Genomic DNA, 23,165 nt, shown 5'->3' with positions numbered 1-23,165 from the left:
CATGACCCAAGACACCTCATAGCTCTTTTCAGCCCTTAATTATTTGTCCCTAGTATTTGTGTGATCCTAGTAAGGTATTCCTATTAATCATAGTCCCTAGTATGCAATAGGTAGATTCTTTCCTTATACCATTCTGTTTTCAACTCTCTGTACTAGTGTTATACCTTAGAATATATCACACAAGCACCTATTTATATTTGTTGTGCTGATCTGTGGGATATATTCATTTAAACAACCCCTTTCAATCATATTTGCCTTCAGTACAGCTCTGATACTTATAATCCCATAAACAGTCATCACCCCTATCCATTCCTATACCTTTAAATCCCCCATCATTGACATATCTGAACATATTAGATTATCATTCCCCGTCCACTAGCTTCTGTCTATCACTAGGTCCCCAATATCTATATTATAAGACATTGATATTGCATTGTGCAAGGAATTCATAGAAGTGATATTATCTTCAAGGTTCATCCATGTTGCCATATGTTTCAGGACTTTGTTCCCTCTTATTGCTGTATAGTATTCCATCATATGTATATACCACATTTTGTTTATCCACCCATCTGTTGAAGGACACTTGAATTGTTTCCATCTCTTGGCAATTGTGAAAAATGCTGGTATGTACAAATGTCTGTTCATGTCACTGCTTTCAAACATCCTGGGTATATACTGAGAAGTAGAATTTCTGGATTTTAGGGTAATTCAATATCTAGCTTTCTGAGAAACCACCAAACTCTCTTCCACAACAGCTGTACTATTATACATTCCTGCCAGCAATCAGAGTTCCAATTTCTCCACATCCCCTCCAGCATTTATTGTTTCCTTTTTTCTTTAACGGCAGTCATTCTTATTGGTGTGAGATGGTGTCCCATTGTGATTTTGATGTGCATTTCCCTAATAAGTAGTGAATATGAATTTTTTTCATGTGATTTTTATCCATTTGTATTTCTTCTTTGGAAAAATACCTTTTCATATCTTTTTTATATAGCCCATTTGATAATTGGGGCTATTAGTACTATTGTTGTTGAGTTGTAGGATTTCTTTATACATGTAGGATATCAGTCTCTTTTCAGATATATGGTTTCCAAATATTTTCTCCCATTGAGTTGGCTGCCTCTTCACCTTTCTGAGAAAGTTGTTTGAGGTGGAGAAGTTATTCATTTTGAGGAGTTCCCATTTACCTATTTTTTCTTTAGTTGCCTGTGCTTTGGGTGTAAGGTCTAAGAAGCTACCTCCTAACACTAGTTCTTGAAGATGTTTCCTTACATTATCTTCTAGGAGTTTTATGTTACTGTCTCTTATAGTCAGGTCTTTGATCCACTTTGAGTTAATTTTTGTATGAGGTGTGTGGTAGGGGTCCTCTTTCATTCTTTTGGTTATGGATATCTAGCTCTCCCAGCCCCATTTGTTGAAAAGATTGTACTGTCCCAGCTCAGTTAATTGGGGGCCTTATCAAAAATTGATCTGGGTGTCTGTTTCCAAGCTCTCTATTTGATTCTATTGATCAATATGTCTGTCTTTTTGCCAATACCATGCTGTTTTGACCACTGTGGCTTTATAGTAGGCTTCAAAGTCTGGAAGTGTAAGCCCTCCCACTTTATTCTTCTTTTTTATGTTTTTTTTTTTTTTTTTTTTTTTTTGGCAATTTGAGTCCCCTTCCCTTCTAAATAAATTTGATAACTAGCTTTTCCAATTCTGCAAAGTAGGTTATTGGAATTTTTATTGGAATCTTATTGAATCTGTAGATCAGTTTCGGTAGAATTGACATCTTAACAATGTTTAGTTTTCCTGTCCATGAGCATGGAATATTTTTCTACCTTGTTAGGTCCTCTTTAATTTCTTTTAGCAAAGTTTTGTAATTTTCTTTGTAGACGTCTTTTGTGTCCTTGGTTAGGTTTATTCCTAGGTACCTGATTTTTTTAGTTACTATTGTGAATGGAATTTTTTTGATTGCCCCTTCAGTTAGGTCATTACTAGTGTGCAGGAACAGTACTGACTTGTGTGTATTAATCTTGTATCCCACCACTCTGCTGAATTTATTTATTAGTTCGAGTAACTTTGTTGTCAAATTCTCAGGATTTTCCAAATATAAGATCATGTCATCTGCAAATAATAACAGTTTTACTTTTTCCTTTCCAATTTGGATATGTTTTATTTCTCTGTCTTATAGAATTGCTCTGGCTAGAGCTTCTAACAGTTCTATTTTTCAATGTTGAAAAATAGAGGTGACAGTGGGCATCCTTGTTTCATTCCTGATCTTGGGAGGAAAGCTATCAGTCTGTCAACATTGAGTACTATGCTGGCTGTGGGTTTTCATATATGCCTTTTATCATATTGAGGAAGGTTCCCTCAATTCCTACCTTTTGAAGTGTTTTTATCAAAAAGGGATATTGAATTTTGTCAAATGTTTTTTCAGTGTCTATCACTTGATCCTTTGATTTTGATTTTGATCATTTGATTTTCCCTTTCAATTTGTTAATGTGTTGTATGAGATTAACTGATTTTCTTATGTTGAACCACCTTTGCATGCCTGGAATGGACACCACTTGTTCATGGTGTGTAATTCTTTTAATGTGTGTTTGGATTCAGTTTGTGTGTATTTTGTTTAGGATTTCTGCATCTGTAGTCATTAAGGAGATTGGCCTATAGTTTTCCTTTTTTTTGTAGTATCTTTATCTGGTTTTGGTATCAGAGTGATACTAGCTTCATAAAATTAGTTAGGTAGTGTTCCTTTTTCTTCAATTTTTTGAAAGAGTTTGAGCAGGCATGGTGTCAATTCTTTTTCCAAAGTTTGGTAAAATTCTCCTGTGAAGCTATCTGGCCCTGGGCTTTTATTTGTAGGTAGATTTTGATGACTGATTGGATCTCTTTGCTTGTGATTGGTTGGTTGAGTTCTTTCATTTCTTCTTGGGTCAGTCTAGGTTGTTCATGTGTTTCCAGGAAATTGTCCATTTCCTCTAAATTTTCTAGCTTGTTGGCATACAATTATTCATAGTATCCTCTTATTTTTTTTATTTCTTCAGGATCCATAGTAATTATCCACTTCTCATTTCTGATTCTGATTATTTGGGTCATCTCTCTTTTTTACTGTATCAGTCTAGCTAAGGGTCTGTCAATCTTGTTGATCTTCTCACAGAACCAATTTTTGGTTTTATTTATTCTCTCTATTGTGTTTTTGTTCTCCAGCTCATTTACTTCTGCTTTAATCTTTGCTATTTCTTTTCTTCTACTTGCTTTAGTGTTCGTTTGCTGATCATCCGCTTGCCTCTTCAGTTGTTCAGTTAGGTCTTTCATTTCAGCTCTTTCTTGCTTTTTGATGAATGCATTTAGAGCTATAAATTTCCTTCTTGGCACCACCTTTGCTACATCCTGTAGGTTTTGATATGTTGTGTTCTTATTTTCATTCATCTCTGGATATTTACCCATTTCTCTTGCAGTGTCTTCTTTGACCCACTGATTATCTAAGAGTGTGTTGTTCAACCTGCATATATTTGTGAGAGATCTGGTTCTTTGGTGTTTATCAATTTCTAGTTGCATTCCATTATGGTCAGAGAATGTGCTTTGAATAATTTCAATCTTTTTAAATTTATTGAGACTTATTTTGTGTCCCAGCATATGATCTATCCTGGAATATTCCATGGATATGATCTATCCTCAGAATATTCCATGGACATGAGAGAAGAATGTATATCCTGGTACTTAGGGATGTAATGATCTATATATGTTAGTTAAGTCTAATTCATTTATCCTATTGTTTAGGTTCTCAATTTCCTTATTGGTCCTCCATCCAGTCGTTCTTTCTATACAACAGGGTGGTGTATTGAAGTCTCCTACTATTGTAGAAATGTCTATGCTCCCTTCAGTTTAGGCAATGTTTGTCTCATGTTTTTTGGAGCTCCTTGATTGGATACATAAAGATTTATGATTTTTATTTCTTCTTGGTGAATTGTCCCTTTTAATACAATATAGTGTCCTTCTTTGTCTCTTATGACATCCTTGCATTTAAAGTCTATTTTGTCTGATATTAGTATAGCTACCTCTGCTTTCTTTTGGTTGCAGCCTACATAGAATATTTTTTTTCCATCCTTTCACTTTCAGTCCCTTTGTGTTGCAGGGTCTAAGATGAGTCTCTTGTAAACAACATATCAATGGGTCATACGTTTTAATCCATTCTACCAGTCTGTATCTTTTAATTGGAGAGTTTAATCTAGTCACATTCAAATTATTTCTGTGAAGGTAACTCTTGAACTAGCCATCTTATCCTTTGGTTTTTAGTTGTTAGATCTACTTTTTTTCCACTCTTTTTTTTTTTCCTTTATGTCATCCTTACTAATACTCTTCAGTTCTGTACACTTCTCCAGACCTTTCTCTCCTTTCTTTTACTCTCAGCTGGTAGAGCTCCCCACTTCTTGCCTGTGCACCCCCTGGACTTTCATGGGGGGAGAGTAAATGTGGTCAATACTCACCTGCTGCCTTCCAGGTTCCCTCAAGGAGCTCCCAAGCCCTGTGGCTGTGGAGGATTATCTCCCCTGCTAATGTTAAGGTGGGTGCACAGGAGTGGAGGGGCAGTGCTCACTTTCTTGCCTGGCAGCCATCTCGCCACTGCCAGCTCTGGGAGGTGGTCCTTTCTGAAGACACTCACCCCATCCCTCAAGGCACAGTCTCTCCACTGCTCACACCCTGAAACCGTGGTCCTGGGCTTCCTGTTCTGCTGGTTCTGGACATGCACAGCACAGGGCTGCCCAGGTATCACCAAGTTGTCAGCACAAGTTTGAAAGTTGGTCTTGGAAGGGACTGAAGCTGCCGGTCACTCCGGCCCACTGCCACTGCCCTCCTGCTAGGCTTTTTAACTAATAATGCTCCAGTGTGCTAAAGCTGCTGTTATGCAAAACACCAGAAATTTTTTGGCTTTTATAAAGGGGGTTTATTTGGTTACACAGTTACAGTCTTAAGGCCATAAAGTGTCCAAGGTAACACATCAGCAATCAGGTACCTTCACTGGAGGATGGCCAATGGCGTCCGGAAAACCTCTGTTAGCTTGGAAGGCACATGGCTGGCAACCACTTGCTCCCAGGTGGCGTTTCAAAATCGTGTTCTCCAGAATGTTGCTCTTGGGGCATTTTGTCCTCTCTTAGCTGCAGCTGCTCTCCAAACTGTCACGCTCAGTTGCTCTGAGCTCCTTCTGTCTGTGAACACTTTTTATAGGGCTCCAGTGATTTAATAAAGACCCACCCTGAATGGGTGGGGTAACACCTCCATGGAAATGATCCAGTCAAAGGTCTCGCCCAGTTCATTGAGTCACATCTCCATGGAATTAAAGGTTCCAACCTAATCCCAATATCCCATGAGATTGGATTAAAAGATCAAGACTTTTTCTTGGGGAACATAATATATCCAAACTGGCACAAATGGCCACTCCTAGCCCCCACCCCAGCCCGCTCTGGGCAGGGAGGGTGTTTAAGCTGCCTATCGGGGAGTGGAGGCCCATCAGCCGCAGAGCTCATGGTTCCTTCCTGGCGGCCTCCCTCTCTTATTGTTTTATGGTGGAGGATTGAGCTCTGCCTGTCCTTATTCTACCATCTTCCCGGAAGCCATTTAGTAAATATTTTTAAACTCAACGTTCCTAACTCCAAGCCAAGGACTTGTGAAACATAGGGCGTGCTGGCTTCTGAAAGCTGGTAGGGACTAGGAATGGTGGAGGGAGGTGCTAGTGAAGGGATGACTCACATTCATGCATTTATTTAGTGAACTGTTGAACTAGTGCCCAGGTAGACTGTGATGCGTGGCAGACGTGCCCGGCTCAAGCTGGAGTCTCCTTTGACTGCCCCAGTTGTGCCCAAGACAAGTCTTAATTATGTGTCAAGAAAGACAGACTGAGTTGCTGCCACTGATAGGCCCGTGTCCCCTCCACTCCACAGGGGCCTCCCATGACTGCAGCCAAAGACAATGGCCCCAAAGGCAGGGGAAAGCCAGCCAGCGGACTAGCGGTGTTGGAATTCCCCGGATCCTTGTTAACACAACAGGTCTCCAGGCCTATGGAATCAGAAATGGTGGGAATTCAAGAGTCTAATGACTGGGTCCATTAAACAGTCACTCTGGAATATCGATGGTCTTGATCTTCACTGTTCAGATCGTCTTTTCCCCATTGGGCAACAAGATCCCAGAGCACCGGAGGAAGAAGGTTCAGGAAGGATGGTTGCTAAGAGAAGTTGGGTAGGAAGTCCCACTACTGGGAGGAGAGCTGCTGGAGTCCCTGCCCTAGGAGGTAGCCCCATTGCTTGCAACAGCGACTTTCAGGCATGCTTGCAGGCCCTGGGGTGCAAACCGGGAGGGCAGACCAGCAGGCAAAGGAAGCGTCTGCTTCAAAATGAGGACTTTTGTTTGTTTTCACCTGTTGCTCCACATACTGCAATTGTTTTTTTGCTGGTCAGGTAACTGGGTGAAAAAGAGTTAATGGAGTAGCAGAACTTTCTCCAAAGCAGTGACAGCAGCTGAAACACATTTTCTTTTCTCCAGGATGAATTATAAAGCACATAAAGCACGTCAGATCACCGCACCTTTTATCATGCCCCCCCTTGCAAAGTTTTAATAATTACCACCAGCCAGCTTACCCACAATGACAAAGCAATTTTTCAAAATTAGGATTCATTCACTCAGTCACTCAATTGTATAACAAAGGTGTATTTAGCACCTTTAGTATACTAGGCATGGAACTAAGGGCTCTGGTGACCTGGATCTTGTAAGGGAAAGAAACTAGTAAATAAAAAGTCCAGTCCAAAGGAATGGGAGATGGAAGCTGAGGGCCATGGGTCATGGAGGAGAAGCCTGAAGACCACTTGTGAATTATTCAATCAGAGGGATGGGGGAGCAGCAGAAGAGTCCCCCCGGCCGAGCTCAAAGGCAGGGTGATGGTGACTCACGGTCCGTGGTGGCTGCAGCTGTGCTGCGGGAGAGGCGGGAAATAAGATGGGGAGGAAGGCAGGGGCCAGGTCACAAAGAACCCTGTAGGCATGGCACCTGGAGCTTGGATGCTTCTGAACAGGGACAGAAGATTTTGTGCAATCCTCTGGAGACAGAGCAGAGTTGTGAGGGTTAAGAATTAACAGATAATTATGATTACTGAATAATTATATAGATGCTTTTCTTACATTCTCATATATCAGAGTAGCCAAAAGGAAATATCTGAAATTACTGAACTGTAACCCAAATACCTAGATCTCTGATAACGATTGTGTAACTATGTAGCCTTTATCCTGTGACTGTTAAAACCTTGTGACTGGCCCCATTTATACTCTCCTTGTCCTGTTTTTCAACTTCAGGGCCCTATGATAACAAGAGACAGCCCCTAATGTTTATTAATGAAGGGGTTTGACTCAGCCCAGAACTAACCTACCCCAATTCCTAAACTACTTACTAGACAGAGCTGGATCTAACCAAAATTGGCCCACCCGATATGCATAGTAGCTTAAACCTTAACCTATAAGTGACCTGTACTTCATTAGCATACTAAAAATCACACCCATCATCATATTCAGGCTGTATTATGTTAAGTCATCTCTAACTTTGTCATCTGAAGCCATTGATTGTGCTCATTATCCTAAAGCCTGCCCATCTTTTGGTACTATAAAACCATCCGAGTTACTGCAGTTCAGGGAGACAGATTTTGGAGCTGATAGGCCGGCTGCTCTCCTGCTTCGCACTTAGCAATCAACTCTTCCTCTCTTCGAAACCCGGTGTTTCAGGAATTGGTCATGTGAGCTCATTGGGCTGAGAGCCCCCCACCCCACCCCTGCTTTTGATTGGTATCGCAGACTGCGTTGGAAAAAGACAAGCCTGGAAGCAGGGACACTCCTACGGAGGCTGAAGAAGTGCAGGTGAGAAATATCGATGGCTGGAACACAGGTGCAGCGAAAGACCCTTAGGAGGTACACAGAGGACTCTGTGGTTGCCTGGATGCAGGGGAAGGACTAAAAACTGACTCCACCACCTGAGCAGGGAATGGAGGAGCAAGAGTGGGCTGGGGGAAAGGGATTCAGAGCTGGACCTGCTGGGCGGGAGGCTCCAGCTTGTTGATGAGTGAGTGGGGGTTGAGGAAAAGAAGCAAGCAGGTCTAGATGTCTCCTCTAAGGAAACATGCTGAGAAAGAGGTGGGAGTGAACTGTGGTTACAAGGTAAAAGGAAATTTTACTTGAGTAAAAAAGACTTGAACAGTTTTGTGGGTTAAAGGTGGCTCTCTCCATCCCCCATACTCTGCTTTAGTTTTCTCCATAACTCTTCTGACCTAACATGTTAAGTTTATGTTTATTTGCTCATATGCTTGTTTCCTGCCCCCCAACCCAAACACATACTAGACTGTGTGCTCCACAGGGGCAGGGGCTTTTTGTTTTAGTCATTTGTGTATGTTTTAAATGTCTACAGCTGTAGCTGGCACATAGTGGGTACACAGTAAATATCTGATGAATGAATGCGCACTTGGTGGAGTTAGGTTTCTGTGAAAGCTGGAGGGCATGGATTCTGCAGCACAGATGGAGAGGGGCTGAAAATAGCAGCAATCAAAGTGATACCTGAGCCCTTCTGCCAATTAGACATTCAGAGGGACGTGAAGCAGGAGCAGGTCATTCCTCGGCAGTGCCTCTGCCCCTTTCCTTCCTTCCCCTCCCTCCCCGGCTCACACAGCCTGCTCTGGCCCGACTGTCCTTGCAGAACAAAGCAATTCTCCCAACTGTCCCACTCCACAGTGTAACCCACAATGAAACAGAAAGGTTAACTCTGGATTTGTAAAGATTGGAAGAGACGGTTGTGCATATCTATCCATTTTTTGATAATAAAAGTGCAGCAGCTGAGTTGAACAAGCTACGTCCACAGCAGCCCAGGTAAGTGAGAACTGTATGTTCTCATTTCTAAGATAAAGACACTAGTTGAATAAAGCCAGATATGTCTGAAGAAAAATAGACAGTGCCTCTGGTGCCCTGAACTATGCACGATCCTACATCAGCCAGACTGAGAATTCCCAGAACCAAGATGAGGCGCAGAAGAGACGATGGTTTATATTCAAGGGGGCTTATCACTAGCATTATTTGTATTAATAATAATTGGAGACAACCTAAATATCCACAATGAAGAGACTGGCTAAATAAATTATTACATAGCCATAATGGAGAATAGTATATCTCCACATAATGTGGGCAAAGCTTACAATATAGAGGTATGTGAAATCAGTAATATAGAGAACACTGCATATATAGTGTTGTCGAATGAGAAATAACAAACTGAGCTGCAAGGCAACAACGGCGTTTATTTGGGGTCTTAGAATTGCAATTCGTGGAGCACAGATGCAGGTAGCAGCCCAGGCGAGGGTTTTTTAAAAAAGATGATTACATAAATTGTGATGGGCAGATACTCCAAGCACTCCATTGTCCTCCAGGTTAGGTAGTTTACTGGGCTCTTTATCTTGTGCTTTGTTTCTGGTGTCCAGGCGTCCTTAGCGTTTTGAGGATCACTGTTGCTTGAGGCTTTGCATACTTTGGCAGTTCGTGACAACTGGCTGAGATTTGCCTGAGTAACCTCCTGAATAGCCTTCCAACTCCATTTTAAATGTCTTAGTCACCCAACTCTGTTTTATTTCTTTTCACATTTTCCCCTTTTGATCAAGCTCTATCTCCGAAAGCATCACTGATCAACATTTGGCAATAATCCTCAGTGCCAGGGAGGCTCATCCCTGAGAGTCACGACCCATGTTGGGGGGAAGGTAGTGAGTTTATTTGCAGAGTTGCTGGCTTGGGGTGGGGGAGGTCACATTTGAGCAACACCGAGGTTTTCAGGGGGTGATGCTTAGGCATTAATTATAATTAGGCTTAGTTTCATCATTACAAAATAACTTTCCTAAGTGCAAGCTTCCAGACCAAGGGCTTGGAACATTAGCATGACCCGGGAGAGAGCTGCGGCTGTTATTCTGGAGATGAGACAATGAATAGGAGACATTGTAGTGACAACAAGAAGAAAAAGGATTAGCAGGGTTTGAGATGTGCTGTGAATCCATCTCCCCAAGATCCAAAATTCAGTCAACTAAATAAGTGCCTATGGGTGTGACCAGTAACTGGGGCCCTTCTGTGGAGTCTAAATTAGTGCAGGCCCAGCAATGTGACAGATTTCCTTGGTCAGCAGCTTTTTGTATGGATGGGGAAAAAAGGATGATGAATGGCAAGGGACCAAGAAGAGAAAGTAAGCAAGAATGAGGAGTTCACAAAGGGGTAGGGTTCATTATGGGAGGGTCAGAGATGGACTGGGGTACAAAGGAAGGGGTGAGGGAGGTGTAAAAGTGTGAATAAGAGAGCCAATAGGAAAATAATGAAAATTTTACCAGTTGTTACTGAGTCCATTTCAATCTGATGAAAATCAGGGCTGGTCCTGGTTCTTAGCCTTCTCTATCAGATGCCATCTAATCTGGGTGACTTAAGTCTAAGATCACCAGTAGTAACTGTACCTGCCTGGTCCCCGGTCTTGGGCAAGCCATCTAAAAGATGTTGTCTGCTTTCTGGTCCTTGCTAATTTTGAGCCTCAGGATCCCAGTAAGAATGGATTGCCAAGCAGGTCTGGGAGCTTTCTTTAAATGAGAAATATGAATCCAAGAATCAGTGCCTTCTAATTTAACTGCACATGGGTTAGTTAAAAGTACCTGATAGGGTCCTTTCCAGCAAGGTTGGGGTGCGTCTTTATGGAGGTGTCCTTTCCAATATACAAAGTCACCACGCTGAAGATTGTGGTTTGGAATATCTTCATATCCCAGGAATGCACGCAAAAGGGTTGTTCTGCTACGGTTTCACTTTTCTTTAAGGTTTTGATAAGTTCCTGACAAAAGGTTAACATAGTCCCTTTTATGAGGCAGGGCCCATATATTCCAGAGTTTACTTTCATAGGTCTCTGTTTTGGTTTGCTAAAGTTGCCGGAATGCAATATACCAGAAATGGGTTGGCTTTTTTTTTTTTTTTAATTAAATTCAGTTTTATTGAAATACATTCACACACTATACAATCATCCATGATATACAATCCACTGTCCACAGTATGATAACATAGTTATGCGTTCATCACCACAATCTATCTCTGAACATTTTCCTTACATCAGAAAGAACCAGAACAAGAATAAAAAATAAAAGTGAAAAAAGAACACCCAAATCATCCCCCCATCCCACCCCATTTGTCCTTTAGTTTTTATCCCCATTCCTCCACTCATCCATACACTAGATAAAGGGGGTGTGATCCACAAGGTCTTCACAATCACACTGTCACCCCTTGTAATCTACATTATTATATAATTGTCTTCAGGAGTCCAGACTGCTGGGTTGGAGTTTGGTAGCTTCAGGTATTTACTTCTAGCTATTCCAGTACATTAAAGCCTAAGAGGTGTTATCTATATAGTGCATAAGAATGTCCACCAGAGTGACCTCTTGACTCCATTTGAGATCTCTCAACCACTGAAACTATTTCATCTCATTTTGCATCCCCCTTTTGGTCAAGAAGATACTCTCAGTCCCACGATGCCGGGTCCACATTCATCCCCGGGAGTCATATCCTGCATTGCCAGGGAGATTTACACCCCTGGGAGTCGGGTCCCACGTAGGGGGGAGGGCAGCGAGTTCACCTGTCAAGATGGCTCAGTTAGAGAGAGAGAGGGCCACATCTGAGCAACAAAGAGGCACTCAGGGGGAGACTGTTAGGCACCATTACATGCAAGTTTAGACTCTCCTTTGTGGTAATGAGCTTCATAAGGGCAAGTCCCATGATCGAGGGCTCAGCACATCAAACCACCAGTATGGGTTGGCTTTTACAATGGGAATTCATTAACTTATAATTTACAGTTCTTAGTCAATGAAAATGTCCAAATTAAGGTACCAATAAGATGATATCTGGACTCTGAAGACAGGCTGCTCACATCTGGGACACCTGTCACACGGGAAGGCACATGGCTGGAATCTGCAGGTCCTTCATTCCTGGGTTTTGTTGCTTTCAGCTTCTGGTTCCAGTGGCTTCCTCTCTGTCCTGTGGATCCTCTTGTAGTTTCTCCAGTGCTTTCCCCCCTCAGCTCTCTCAGCTTTTTTCCTTTTATCCTCTCATAAAGGATGCCAGTAAAGGATTAAGACCCACCTTAAATTGGGTGGGTCACATCTTAATTGAAATGACCTAATCAAAAGGTCCCACCCACAATAAGTCTGCACACAACAGGAACAGATTTAAAAAACATGGTCTTTTCTGGGGTACATAACAGCTCCAAATCAGCAAAGGCTCCCTGTTATAATTTCAAGTGGGGATAACTTATGTTTTCCAAAAGGAGTGGATCTTAGATTTAATAAGACTGCAGATAAGGCTTTTGGCCATGGTAGATTGAGGGATTCCATGAATTTAGCTAATTGAGTTTTAACTATACCATTTGTTCTTTCTATTAAGCCTGAGGATTGGAGATGGTAGGCACAATGAAAATGTTGCAAAGTAGGCCATATTTTGCATGTCGTTTTCATCATTTGTTCCGTAAAGTGGGTTCCTTGTCACTGTGAAGTTCTGAGGGAATCCCCCAATTAGGGATTTTTTTTTTCTGATAATATCTTTGCAACGGTAGCAGCAGTAGCTTATCCACGGGGAAAGGCTTCAGCCCAGTGGAAATACATATAAATCATTATTAAAACATATTTCCAAACAAAAACAAAACATGTTTATAGCATGGGGATGGGTATAATTGAATAACATCCAATTGCCAAATTTCCAAAGGTCAAGTTGCGAGAATGCAATATACCAGAAATGGGTTGGCGAGGGACCAGGAAGAGAGAGTAAGGGTGAGAATGAGGAGTTTACAAAGGGATATGGAAAGGTTTTCCCGGATTATGCTTGGGACAAATTATACAACTGTGATATATACAATTGTGATATATTTTCATAGCTATTTTAGGGGATGGTTTCCAGAAATATTGCTTTCCCCAGCTTACCATTTTATCAGTATTCCAGTGAGTCATGTGATGAATAATTTCCAATACTGTTTCCTGGAGGCATTTAGGGAGGACTCGTTTACCACTAGGGCCAAACCGTGATTTAATTTCAGGCTCATAAAAGCATCCAATGTTCTTCCATTTTTCTGTCTCCTGAGGAGGAAAATTTTGTTGAGCTTCAAGGAGTAATTTTCTTTTAATGCTTCCAATAGAGTTATTTGGTTCAAGAGTCATAGCAACAGGAATAGAATTATAATTTGTATCTGTACTTTTTGCAGTTGTATCTGCCATGTGGTTGCCAGGGCCTTCCTCTGTATTTGTCTGAGAATGAGCAGGAATTTTAATTATAGCCAAAGCCTTTGGTAACAGTACAGAATCAAGCAATTCCATAACATAAGGGGTCTTTTTTATTTTTCCTCCATTGGATGTTTTAAACCCCTCTTTGTTTCTATAATATCCCCAAATTATGAACAACCTCAAAGGCATACGAACAGTGTATATATCTGCAAGTATACAGGCTCTTGTGAAGGCAAAAAGTTCAGCTTGCTGAGCCAACATGGCATTGGGTAAGGAATTTGCTTTTTTTATTTCATGGTTAGAGATATTAGCATATCCACCTAGATAGATTCGTGAGTTATCTTTAAGAAAAGAACCATCCGTATACCATGTAACAGCTGCATTATCATTTGGGGTTTCCTGTAAATCTATTAAAGGATTAACAATTGATCTGTTAAAGCTCTGCAGTCTTGAAGCATTTCCCCAGAAAAAGTAGGAAGCAAAGTAGAAGTATTAAGGTTGTGACAAGGAACAAAGGAGATGTTGGGAGGGGAAACAAGAGAATTTCCTAATATAACCTGCGCCCTGCTGGCAATAGTGCAGGCAGTACCCTGTTTCGGGTTCGGGACTTTCACCATGGAAAGAATTCAAAGACGAGAGGGGATGATAGTAATAAGTAGTAAAGTTTATTAAAGAGAAAGAAGACACGCTGAAGAGATAGTGTAGGCATGTTCAGGGAGAAACAAGCATTGAGCGGGAATGGGTTGGCTTGTTCTATAGGCAAGTTTTGCTGGTGGCAGGTCTCCATAGTATTCTTTGAACACAAGGTTTGTATCAACAGTGGTTTGCATAAACTAGGTATGTTCTTTGTTCTAGAAGGAGATAGCCATCAGGACCAGTGGCTACCCTTCACGTACAAAAATTTGTCTATGGCAGATGTTTAGCAATCTTTATGACCCCATGCTTTTTGTTATTAACTAAGAGTTTGCTTTGGACCCATGATTTTACAAGCTTTTATGGTTTGGGGATGTTTCAGAGCTTTAGGGGAAACTGTGGTTCATGAAGTCTGCATGAAGCCTTGCAGGTTTGCGCTCTTTTGAAGCTGAATAGAAGAGCAGGGACCACAGCCTCGATGCCCTAGTCTGTCCTGCCTCAATTTCCCCCTGAAAGAGTAGAAAACCCTTAATCTTAAGGGGTTCTGAGGGGCAAAGATCTGACTTCTGTAGCTTCTTCCTGCTGTTTTGAAGGTGGTAGTCCCTACCTACAAGGGTGCAAAAACTCTTCCTCTATTCTAGTAAGGGTGGGGTAGGCTGGTCCAGGTCCGGAGCAGTTTGACATTTGCTGGTGAGCATCAGGTTAGTGTGGAAGGCTTGCAGTCTGTTGGAAACACATTTGGCAAGTAGATTAAATATACACAGGCCAAATGTAAGAATGAGAAGAAAAGGAATTAAAGGACCTAGAAAAGGAAGGCTCCAAGTAGTCAGATTAGGTAGATGTTGCAAAACATTCCAGTAGTTTGTAACATTGTTTTAAATTTGTTGGGATTGCTCCCAAAGGTCCCGTCTGTTTTCTTGGATTTCACCTGAGTGGTTGACATAAAAGCAGCATTCTTCTCGTTAGAAGAGGCAAGTTCCCCCTTGTGCTGCAGTGAGTGCATCCAAGGCTCGCCTGTTCTGGAGCACCACTGCTGCTAGGGACTCTGCTTGGGTCTGGAGGAGGTCTAGAGATCATGCAGTGGACCCTACACCAAGTGTAAGCTCTAAGGAGAGGATGTGATGGATGGAATTGGAGGCTGGTAACAAGTCCTCCTATACTGAGTCCAGTGGCAGTGAGTGTGGTGCCTAGTACAAGAGGGATTAGGAGAGGTAGTGCACATTTTGGCCAGGAGAACACTGTAAAGGAGGGGAGAGGAACTGGGTTACAGTCTGACAAATAGAAAAGTTCTGGGCTAGCATAGGCTAAAGAGCAAAAGCCAGTCTAATTGTTAGGTATGATTTCCACAGAGAAAGAATAATCCTTCCTCAGTTTTGAGGATGACTTCAAAGTATTGCGTAGCAGGATGCCCACAGAATGATGTAATACAGCCTGCTAGTCATCCAGCCGGTCTTGGGGTTACTCCACAGGGGTTTGTGCCTTTATCTGCCTCCGGGGCGTGAAGGTGTATTTTAGAAAGACTCATTCGAATGGCAGTAGGGGTGAAAGAGGGAGTGATGGTGCTTTGGGGTGCTCATAGAAAAGGATGCCAGGCAGCTTCTTATTTTGCCAGGCCATTTTAATGAAGGGGCCTTTCACTCTTGCGTCTACTTTACAGCACTCTACATGTTGAGTAGTGGCTTTAGAAAGAATTTGGGGTTTGACCTGCTTGGGCAGTATTGGGCTTTATTGTGACAATTAAGGATTGGTTTAAGAAAATAGCTGCAGCTTCATCTAACTTAGCAGTGAGGAAATAGTTGGTGTTATAACAGGAAGCAGTTCTCCCTGCTTCGGGGGCTCCCTCGGGGTCGGCTTTTAGGGTTTGTGGCCATTACTTCGAGGTCCCAATCTTGTCCATTTTGGATGGACATAAATTACGGATTTGCATAAGTTAGGTGGGATTTCTCCCAAGTATAGCCCTTTGGTGGAGCCTGACTTGATACAAAAAGACAAAGTGGTGTTGGGGGCTATTGTCACTTTGGAGTATATAGCACCTGTGATAGGAGGTGTCATAGGTTGATGAGCTTTAAATTGGTCTAGACAGTAGGAGAGTGCCCCTGGGAAGGAGTCTAGGGGGTCCCATGTATAATGAGATCAAGGTTCTGTGGGCTGCAGAGTTGGAGTGATGGAAAGGCTTGCAGTTCCCCAATATGTGCTATTGGCTGGCCAAGCTCTAGTGGACCAAGAGTCCTTAGAACATAGCCAACAATGGGGGTAGATTGAGGTGGTGGGCAGTGAAACTTAAGAGGGCTTATAGGAATGTTTGGATAGGATGTAAAGTGTGAGGAATAGCAGAACACAAAGGAGAGAAAGAGCTCATTGTACATAGCTCTGCTTCTTTAGTGGGAGTTTTAATCCATCTTGTGGTTGACAGTTATAGATTCCTTTTGTTCAGGAAGGTCTGTAGGATCCTGGCTGGGGAGCTTGACCCTGGACAGGTGAATCCAACTGGAGAGTCCACTGACTTTTACTGCTGTGGGAGTAATAAGAATTGCAGAGTAAGGTCCTTTCCATCTGGGCTCCAGCTGGGAGCTGGGCCTTGTTTCTTGCCAGGTGTTCTAGTCTGCTAATGCTGCAGAATGCAAAACACCAGAGATGGACAGGCTTTTATAAAACGGGGGTTTATTTCACTACACAGTTACAGTCTTAAGGCCACAAAGCATCCAAGGTAACACCTCAGCAATCGGGTACTTTCACCGGAGGATGGCCAATGGCGTCCGGAAAACCTCTGTTAGCTAGGAAGGCAGCTGGCATCTGCTCCAAAGCTCCGGCCTCAAAACGGCTTTCTCCCAGGATGTTCCTTTCTAGCAAGCTTGCTTCTCTTCAAAACATCACTCCCAGCTGCACTCGTTTTTCTCCCCCCAAGTTAGCTCATTTATATAGCTCCACCTATCAAGGCCCACCCCAAATGGGCGGGGCCACGCCTCCATGGGAACATCTCATCAGAATCATCTCCCACAGCTGGGTGGGGCACATTCCAAGCAAATCCAACCAGCACCAAAAACTTCTGCCCCACACAAGACCACAAAGATAATGGCATTTGGGGGACACAATACATTCAAACTGGCACACCAGGTTCTGATTAAGGTCGAGTCTCCTGGTTTTACCCTAGGAGGGGTAAGACGTGGCTCTGGGGCAGGAAGAAATTGGGCCCATTGTCCCTTTGGATGGAAACAGGCAACCCAAATCTAGGAATCATTTCTTTAAGAAGCAGTTCAGAAACAGCATTAGATGTTCCTGGGGTGGTGAGAGCATCTCTGCCCTGATGGGTAGTCTGGTGGAGGCCTTGGAGAACTCTCCACTGAACTTCACTATGCAGGAAATTTTTTCCTTCTTTAGTAAACCATCCATTTGCTTCACACGCATCCCCTGATCCTTTTGCTAGTTTCTCTTCCTCCTGCATGTAAGCAGGAATGATAGGGGGAAGAGGGAGATCAGGACTAATGCTAGCACAGAGATTGGGGTTGGGGCAGCTGCTTTGGCAGCTCTGTCTGCCTTGTCATTCCCTTTGGCCATCAGAGAGTCAGACTTTTGGTGCCCGGGACAGTAAATTACTGCAGCCTCTTGGGGGAGCAATATAGCTCACAGCAGGTTGAGAATTTCCTGTCTATGCTTGATAGGGGATTTACCATTAGCGAGCAGCCCTCTTTCTTTCCAGATGGCTGAGTGAGCATGCAGCACAAGAAAGGCATACTTAGAGTCAGTATGAAGATGAACTTTTTCCCCTGCTGCGAATGTTAAACCCCTCATGAGGGCTATGAGCTCAACTTTTTGGGCCGAGGTCCCAGGGGTAGAGGCTTTGCTTCTATGACTTCTTGTAGGGAAACAATAGCATAGCCTGCTTTCCTAATTCCTTCTTTTATAAACCTAGCTTCCATCTGTAAGGCAGTGGTCCCTACTGCTCTGCAGCAGGGCGACCATCCCTGGGCTGTGGCATCTAATGGCTTTGAAAACTATGCCACAGCTCAGGGAATGTTTCCAAGCTCTCGTACTAATACTTCCAATGCTATTCCTTTCTTTCCAGTTACATATAGGTAAAAGGGCTTATCTAAGTTTGGCAGGCCCATGACTTAGTTTCAGGGGCCAGCACTGAGGGTATAGACTGGACTCTTTCAGATGACAAAGACTGCTCCCCTGGAGTGAGAAAAAACCCAGGATAAAGAACTTTTTGTAAGGCAGTCTGGGGCTTAGAAGGTGAAACTCATACCATGGTGTCCCTGATGGAGCCTTCTGTCGTAGAACTGCATATCAACAAATCATCCAACTGTGGTATCTTCTTTGTTTTAGAAGGAGATAGCCATCAGGACTGGTGGCTGGCCTTCATGTACCCCAAATTTGTCTACGGCAGATGTTTAGCAATGTTTATGACCCCATGCTTTTTGTCATTAACTATGAGTTTGCTTTGGGCCCATGATTTTACAAGCTTTTAGGAGAAATTTTGGTTCATGAAGTCTGCAGTTGAAGCCTTGCAGGTTTCTGTTAACTCTTTTGAAGCTGAATAGAGGAGCAGGTACCACAGCCTCGATGCTCTATTCTGTCCTGCCTCACTAAGAAGTTAAACTATTGGTAGAAAAGCCTTCAACAGAATGAGGGACATAAATAGTTAAGGGAGATCCCATAATTGATTCTTCAATTGATTCTAAATGTTTTGCCATTGCAGCAAAGGACCTTATACAAGGGGAGAGTCCATTGGCTACAGTATCCAATTGCTAGCTGTAATATCCATGCTTTTGTGTAAGGACACCTAAGACATTCCCTGCTCATTCAGGGACAAAGTGGGAAAAGGGTAATTCATAATAAGGGTGTCCCAGAGGAAGTGCTGAGCAAACTATGTTTTATTTCCTTAAAGGAATTTTGACTAGTTTCATCCCAACTAAGGACTCAAATTGTTCAGATTTAACCAAAGCATATAAAGGTTGAGTCAAAGAAAATTAAGAAACCAACTTTCTACAATGTCCTACAAGTCCTAAAAATCCTCTTTATTGACATTTAGTCTTAGGATGAGGGAAAGTGGGAGTGCTTTGGATTCTGTCAATGTTCAGGAGGTGGCCCTGGGGACAGGGATAGATGCAGCAGAAAGCATGCAGCCTCTTTCAGTTGGCAATGTGGACCATAAATGGGTTGGAATAGTATCTAAAAGAGGGTGGTGTTTAAATTTTATTTCTTTGACTGAAAGGACAGGATTATGTATGGGACTTCATTCCTTATCCTGGTCTGTTGAATCTGGTTCTAAGGGTTCCAAGTTAATTTACCATTTTGGGAGAAGATATGTTTGTTTTTGGAATAACCCAAGGAAATCCCTCCGAGATGATGAATTGGGGCAGAGGGAACCAATAAAAACTGATGAGAGCCTTGTAGAGGTCCTAAGTTAATGGGAATTGGGGGGAATTAAAGACAGTCATGGGATTGTTTGAGGCTCCCATTATTTGAATTGTTTCTGTAGTCTGGGGAAGAGGGTTAATGAGGGTGGTGGGATTTAAGACAGAGAAGGTAGCCCCAGTATCTATTAGAGCTCATAGGCTCTCATTTCCAATTATCAGATCTATTTCATTAAAGATGTGATGTGGACAATTGAAAAAAACCTTGGCTGTATCCCCACAGCAGCCCTAGCAGTTGCATTAAAAGGCACCTTGCTTTCTTAGGGGCAAAGAGAGAATTTGAGGGGCTGCTACTATTTTCTACTGTTTTGTTTGTTTGTTTTTGAGTTTTGGACAGTCTCTTTTCTAATGTCCAGGTTATATACAGTAATTACAAGTAATGGTGCCCTGAACCCTGGAGCCTGAAGGGTTTATTGGGGGCTTAGTGGCTTGTAATTGGAAACTCCTGGTTTGTGCTAATTGCATTTGCTTTGTTTTAGCTTGGGAGGATTTCTTTCTAAAGGTGTGATCTAACTGATCTATAAGATTTATTGAATCATTAGGTTCCATTATGGCCCAATTAAGTTGTTTATATTTTACAGTGGCACTTAGTTCTTCTGACAGGCCATTGACAGAAGTAAAATTGAATATGGTAGGGGTTTCATGGTTAATAGGGTGAAGACCTGAGAATTGTTTAAAGTTTTTTTTTTTTTTTCTGTTTGAGCCTGTTATATTATTCAAACATGGGTTCATCAGGTTTCTGAGTACACTGTTGGAGTTTTCTCCAATCAATAATTTGGAGAAAAACTTCAGGTTTGACTTTATGAAATTTCTTAGCTAGCTTAAATGCTTCCATTTTGTCCATAGCTATCTATTTTGAAAACTCATTTAAGGGATCTTTCCAATTAGCTTTGTCTACCCAGATTTTGGCATGACCTTCCCAGCAGTCATGTGAATTAACTGGTAAAGGTCTGAGTATCCAGGCTTGTAAGTCTGAATGATAAGCTTCAATTCTTTTGCAAGACCTACTGGGTCTTCAGTAGGATTTGGGAAATTGTTAATAACTGCCCTCAATTTGGCCTTTGTCCAAGGGGGTATATGGTACAGATGAAACCCCTGATCCTCCTTTATTTGGCTTCGTTTTGAAGGGAGTGAGAAGATGAGGGGGTTCAGGGGAATCACTATAGAAGGGGAGTTCAGTTAAGCCAGTACATGGAGGAGGATAGGAGAGGTTTAAAGGAGGCTTAGAGCCAGAGTCAGGGTCAGGAGTTCCAGATAATTTTTCAAGCTTGATAATGCACTTAGATAACTCTTTGTTAGTCTTTGTTTCTTGAAGGGAATTAGTTATATGTTTGGAAGCTTCTAAGTACCAATTAAAAGAAGTATCCTATTCAGGTTGCTTAGTTTTAGAGCCTCTATTTTCTAGTTGAGTGCAGAAATATATCAGTTTAGGCATATCAAAAGATCCCCATTGTGGCTATTATAATTTGAGATTTTCTGTAGCGTGCTAGGTTCAGTGAGATAAGATTTTACATGAGGCAGGACTGTAATTTTTGTACATAAACCAGCTGGCGTGGTAGATAGCAGTGCACCATTAGAGTTCTTGGATGAATTGGAACCCATTCTTTTAGATAGTATTGATGGTGAGCAATCCTAAATCCTAAACCTGGGGAATTATCTGGGTTTTGGGCAAGGGTCATGTTTTACAGTGTGCCTTTCATGGCATCCTTGCTTTACTTGGTGGACAGCCTGTACGCTCGATGTCCAGCCTGGGACCAAGTGTCCCTTGTTGCACAGAATTGACTTGAGAGTGGTGGGCAAACATGTCAATCTACCTCATCCATGACTACCCTATTCTTTCACAGGAGTCTTCATCTTTGGAAGCCAAGGCTTCTCATCAAAAGATGGTGGGCATTCTATTAGCATTTAAGTGTCTGACTGTGCCCACCAAAATAATTAATCTCACAGCCAGAACAAAGGTCAAATTTATTGTCAGGGAGGTGTCCCTCCACTAAAAAGAGCTCAATACCAAAGTACGAGTTTTAAAATTCCCTTCTGAGTACACCAGACAAGGAAAGGTTCCTTGTACGCCAAAAACGAAAAACAAAAGGACGGCTGCCATCAGCCCAAACCAGGGGAACAAAAGTTCAATGCCTTTTACCAGAAATCACCCAAAGAAAGGCTAGAACCTCAACTAGAAAGAGGGGTGTCTGGAACCAAGAGGACTCACTGACATTAACTAGGGTCGTCAGGGAGATGACAGAGGTCAAGGGTCTCTTGCCACCATCATGCTTGAATCCAACAGCATCTCTAGAGTCAGGTCAGTGGTTGCTTTGGATTCTGTTTCTACTATGTCACGTCAACTGATAAATAACAAACTGTGCTGCAAGACAACAAAGGTGTTTATTTGGGGTCTTAGAATTGCAAATCGGAGAACACAGATTCAGGCAATAACCGAAATTGTGTTGTTCCAACCTAGTTCCTAGACCCTAGACCAAAGAACACGCCATGCATAGCGTTAGACAAGAGATTTATGGGACTTACTGACAGAAGATGATTGCTCCACGGTGGCGGCCGGCTGGGAAAGAGGGAAGTTAGCGCTCTGCAAAGAACCAGGGCATACCAGGGGTTGGTTTATAAGGGTTAGGACAAAGACATTCCACAGGGTGCGAGAACAGAGTTTAGGCAGGGTCTTGTGATACAGGGGTATTGAGATTTGTTATCAACAGTGATGGGGAGGGGAGTTCTAATGTTTTAAGAAACCATTTGTACATATCTCCTGGGGATGTCTGACAGCTTTTAATGTCTGTCCCAGTCAAGTAGGCGGCTACATGAAATAACTCATTTTCACTATATAGGGGAGGGGGCCCCCCAGCCCTGGGCACTACCAGGCAAGGCACTTCCTGTCTTGGCACTTCCAGGCAAGGGTTTTTAAAGAAAAAGAATAAGATTGCAAAAATTATTTGTGATTGGTAGATGTTTGCAGCACCCCAACTGTCCTTTAGGTTAGAAAGTTTACTGATTTGTCTTGTGGTTTCTTTATAATGTCCAGATGTCCTTAAGGTTTTGAGGACTGTTGCTTGAGGAGTGGTGGTTTGTGATATCTGCACTCCGTTTTAAATCTCTTGGCCACAGTAACTCTTTTATTTCTTTTCACAATAGTAAAACAATAGTAATAACACCACTTACCTCTGCCTGGTGCTTTAGCAAGTTTACAATGCCCTTTCATGCTCATTTTCTCACTTATTCCACTCAATAAGCCTAACAGGTGTTCAGAACTGGGACTACCGGTTCCATTTAATTCACAGGAAAACGGAAGCCCAGATCTGCAGCCCTTGGACAAGCAGGAGCCACCCCCACCAATCTTTAGTTGGTGTGTCTGCGGGGGACAGGCTTAAAATATAAACTTGTCCACGTACCCCTTCCAGAACAGCACACATCAGGGTAAAGCAAAACTTACTGAGCCGAGCTCTGCTCGGAAACACAAGATTACAGTTTGGTAACGATTTTGCTGTTTCAGCAAACCTCCCAGAGGAGCCCCTCTGTGCCAGGTGGGAGTTGGGGCTGCGGGCCCGGAGCTGAAACCAACCCTGCCCTTTTCTCGGCGGAGTTCAGGGAGGCGGGGAAGGAGACGAGGCGCAGCCGTGGGTTTCACAGCCCTAAGTACCGGTATTGGGTGTAAACACCATTACTGGAGTGTGAAAATCATTTTTATAATTCAGTGTTTAAAACTCCGGTCCTCGAAACCCCCTAAGTCGCGACTCCACAGCCCCAGCCCTGAAACAGAAGGCCGTGGAGCCAACGTGCGCAATTGCGCACGCGCAAACCCACCAACTCGGCCTGAGACTCCCGTCAGC

At 42.6% G+C, this 23,165-nt stretch overlaps 1 protein-coding gene across 3 annotated transcripts in view; it reads left to right on the top strand.

Annotated features, from left to right (window-relative positions):
- Nucleotides 1-23,165, top strand: part of LOC119528531 (endogenous retrovirus group V member 2 Env polyprotein-like) — a 66,879-nt gene that overhangs the window by 34,962 nt on the left and 8,752 nt on the right. The window contains exon 2 of one of the 3 annotated variants that reach the window (XM_037828887.1): nt 7,749-7,880. The exons of 1 other annotated variant lie outside the window; for it this stretch is intronic. The gene's annotated coding sequence lies outside the window, so the exon portion shown is untranslated. Of the gene's footprint in view, nt 1-7,670; nt 7,881-23,165 lie in introns of those variants that run through there. One more of the 3 variants, XR_005215742.1, reaches the window with a different exon arrangement.

The sequence above is a fragment of the Choloepus didactylus genome, chromosome 3 (assembly GCF_015220235.1).
Source record: "Choloepus didactylus isolate mChoDid1 chromosome 3, mChoDid1.pri, whole genome shotgun sequence".
In the NCBI taxonomy this organism is placed as follows: Eukaryota; Metazoa; Chordata; class Mammalia; order Pilosa; family Megalonychidae; genus Choloepus; species Choloepus didactylus.
The sequence above is the reverse complement of the archived record's forward strand: the minus strand, read 5'-3'. Positions and strand labels throughout refer to the sequence as shown.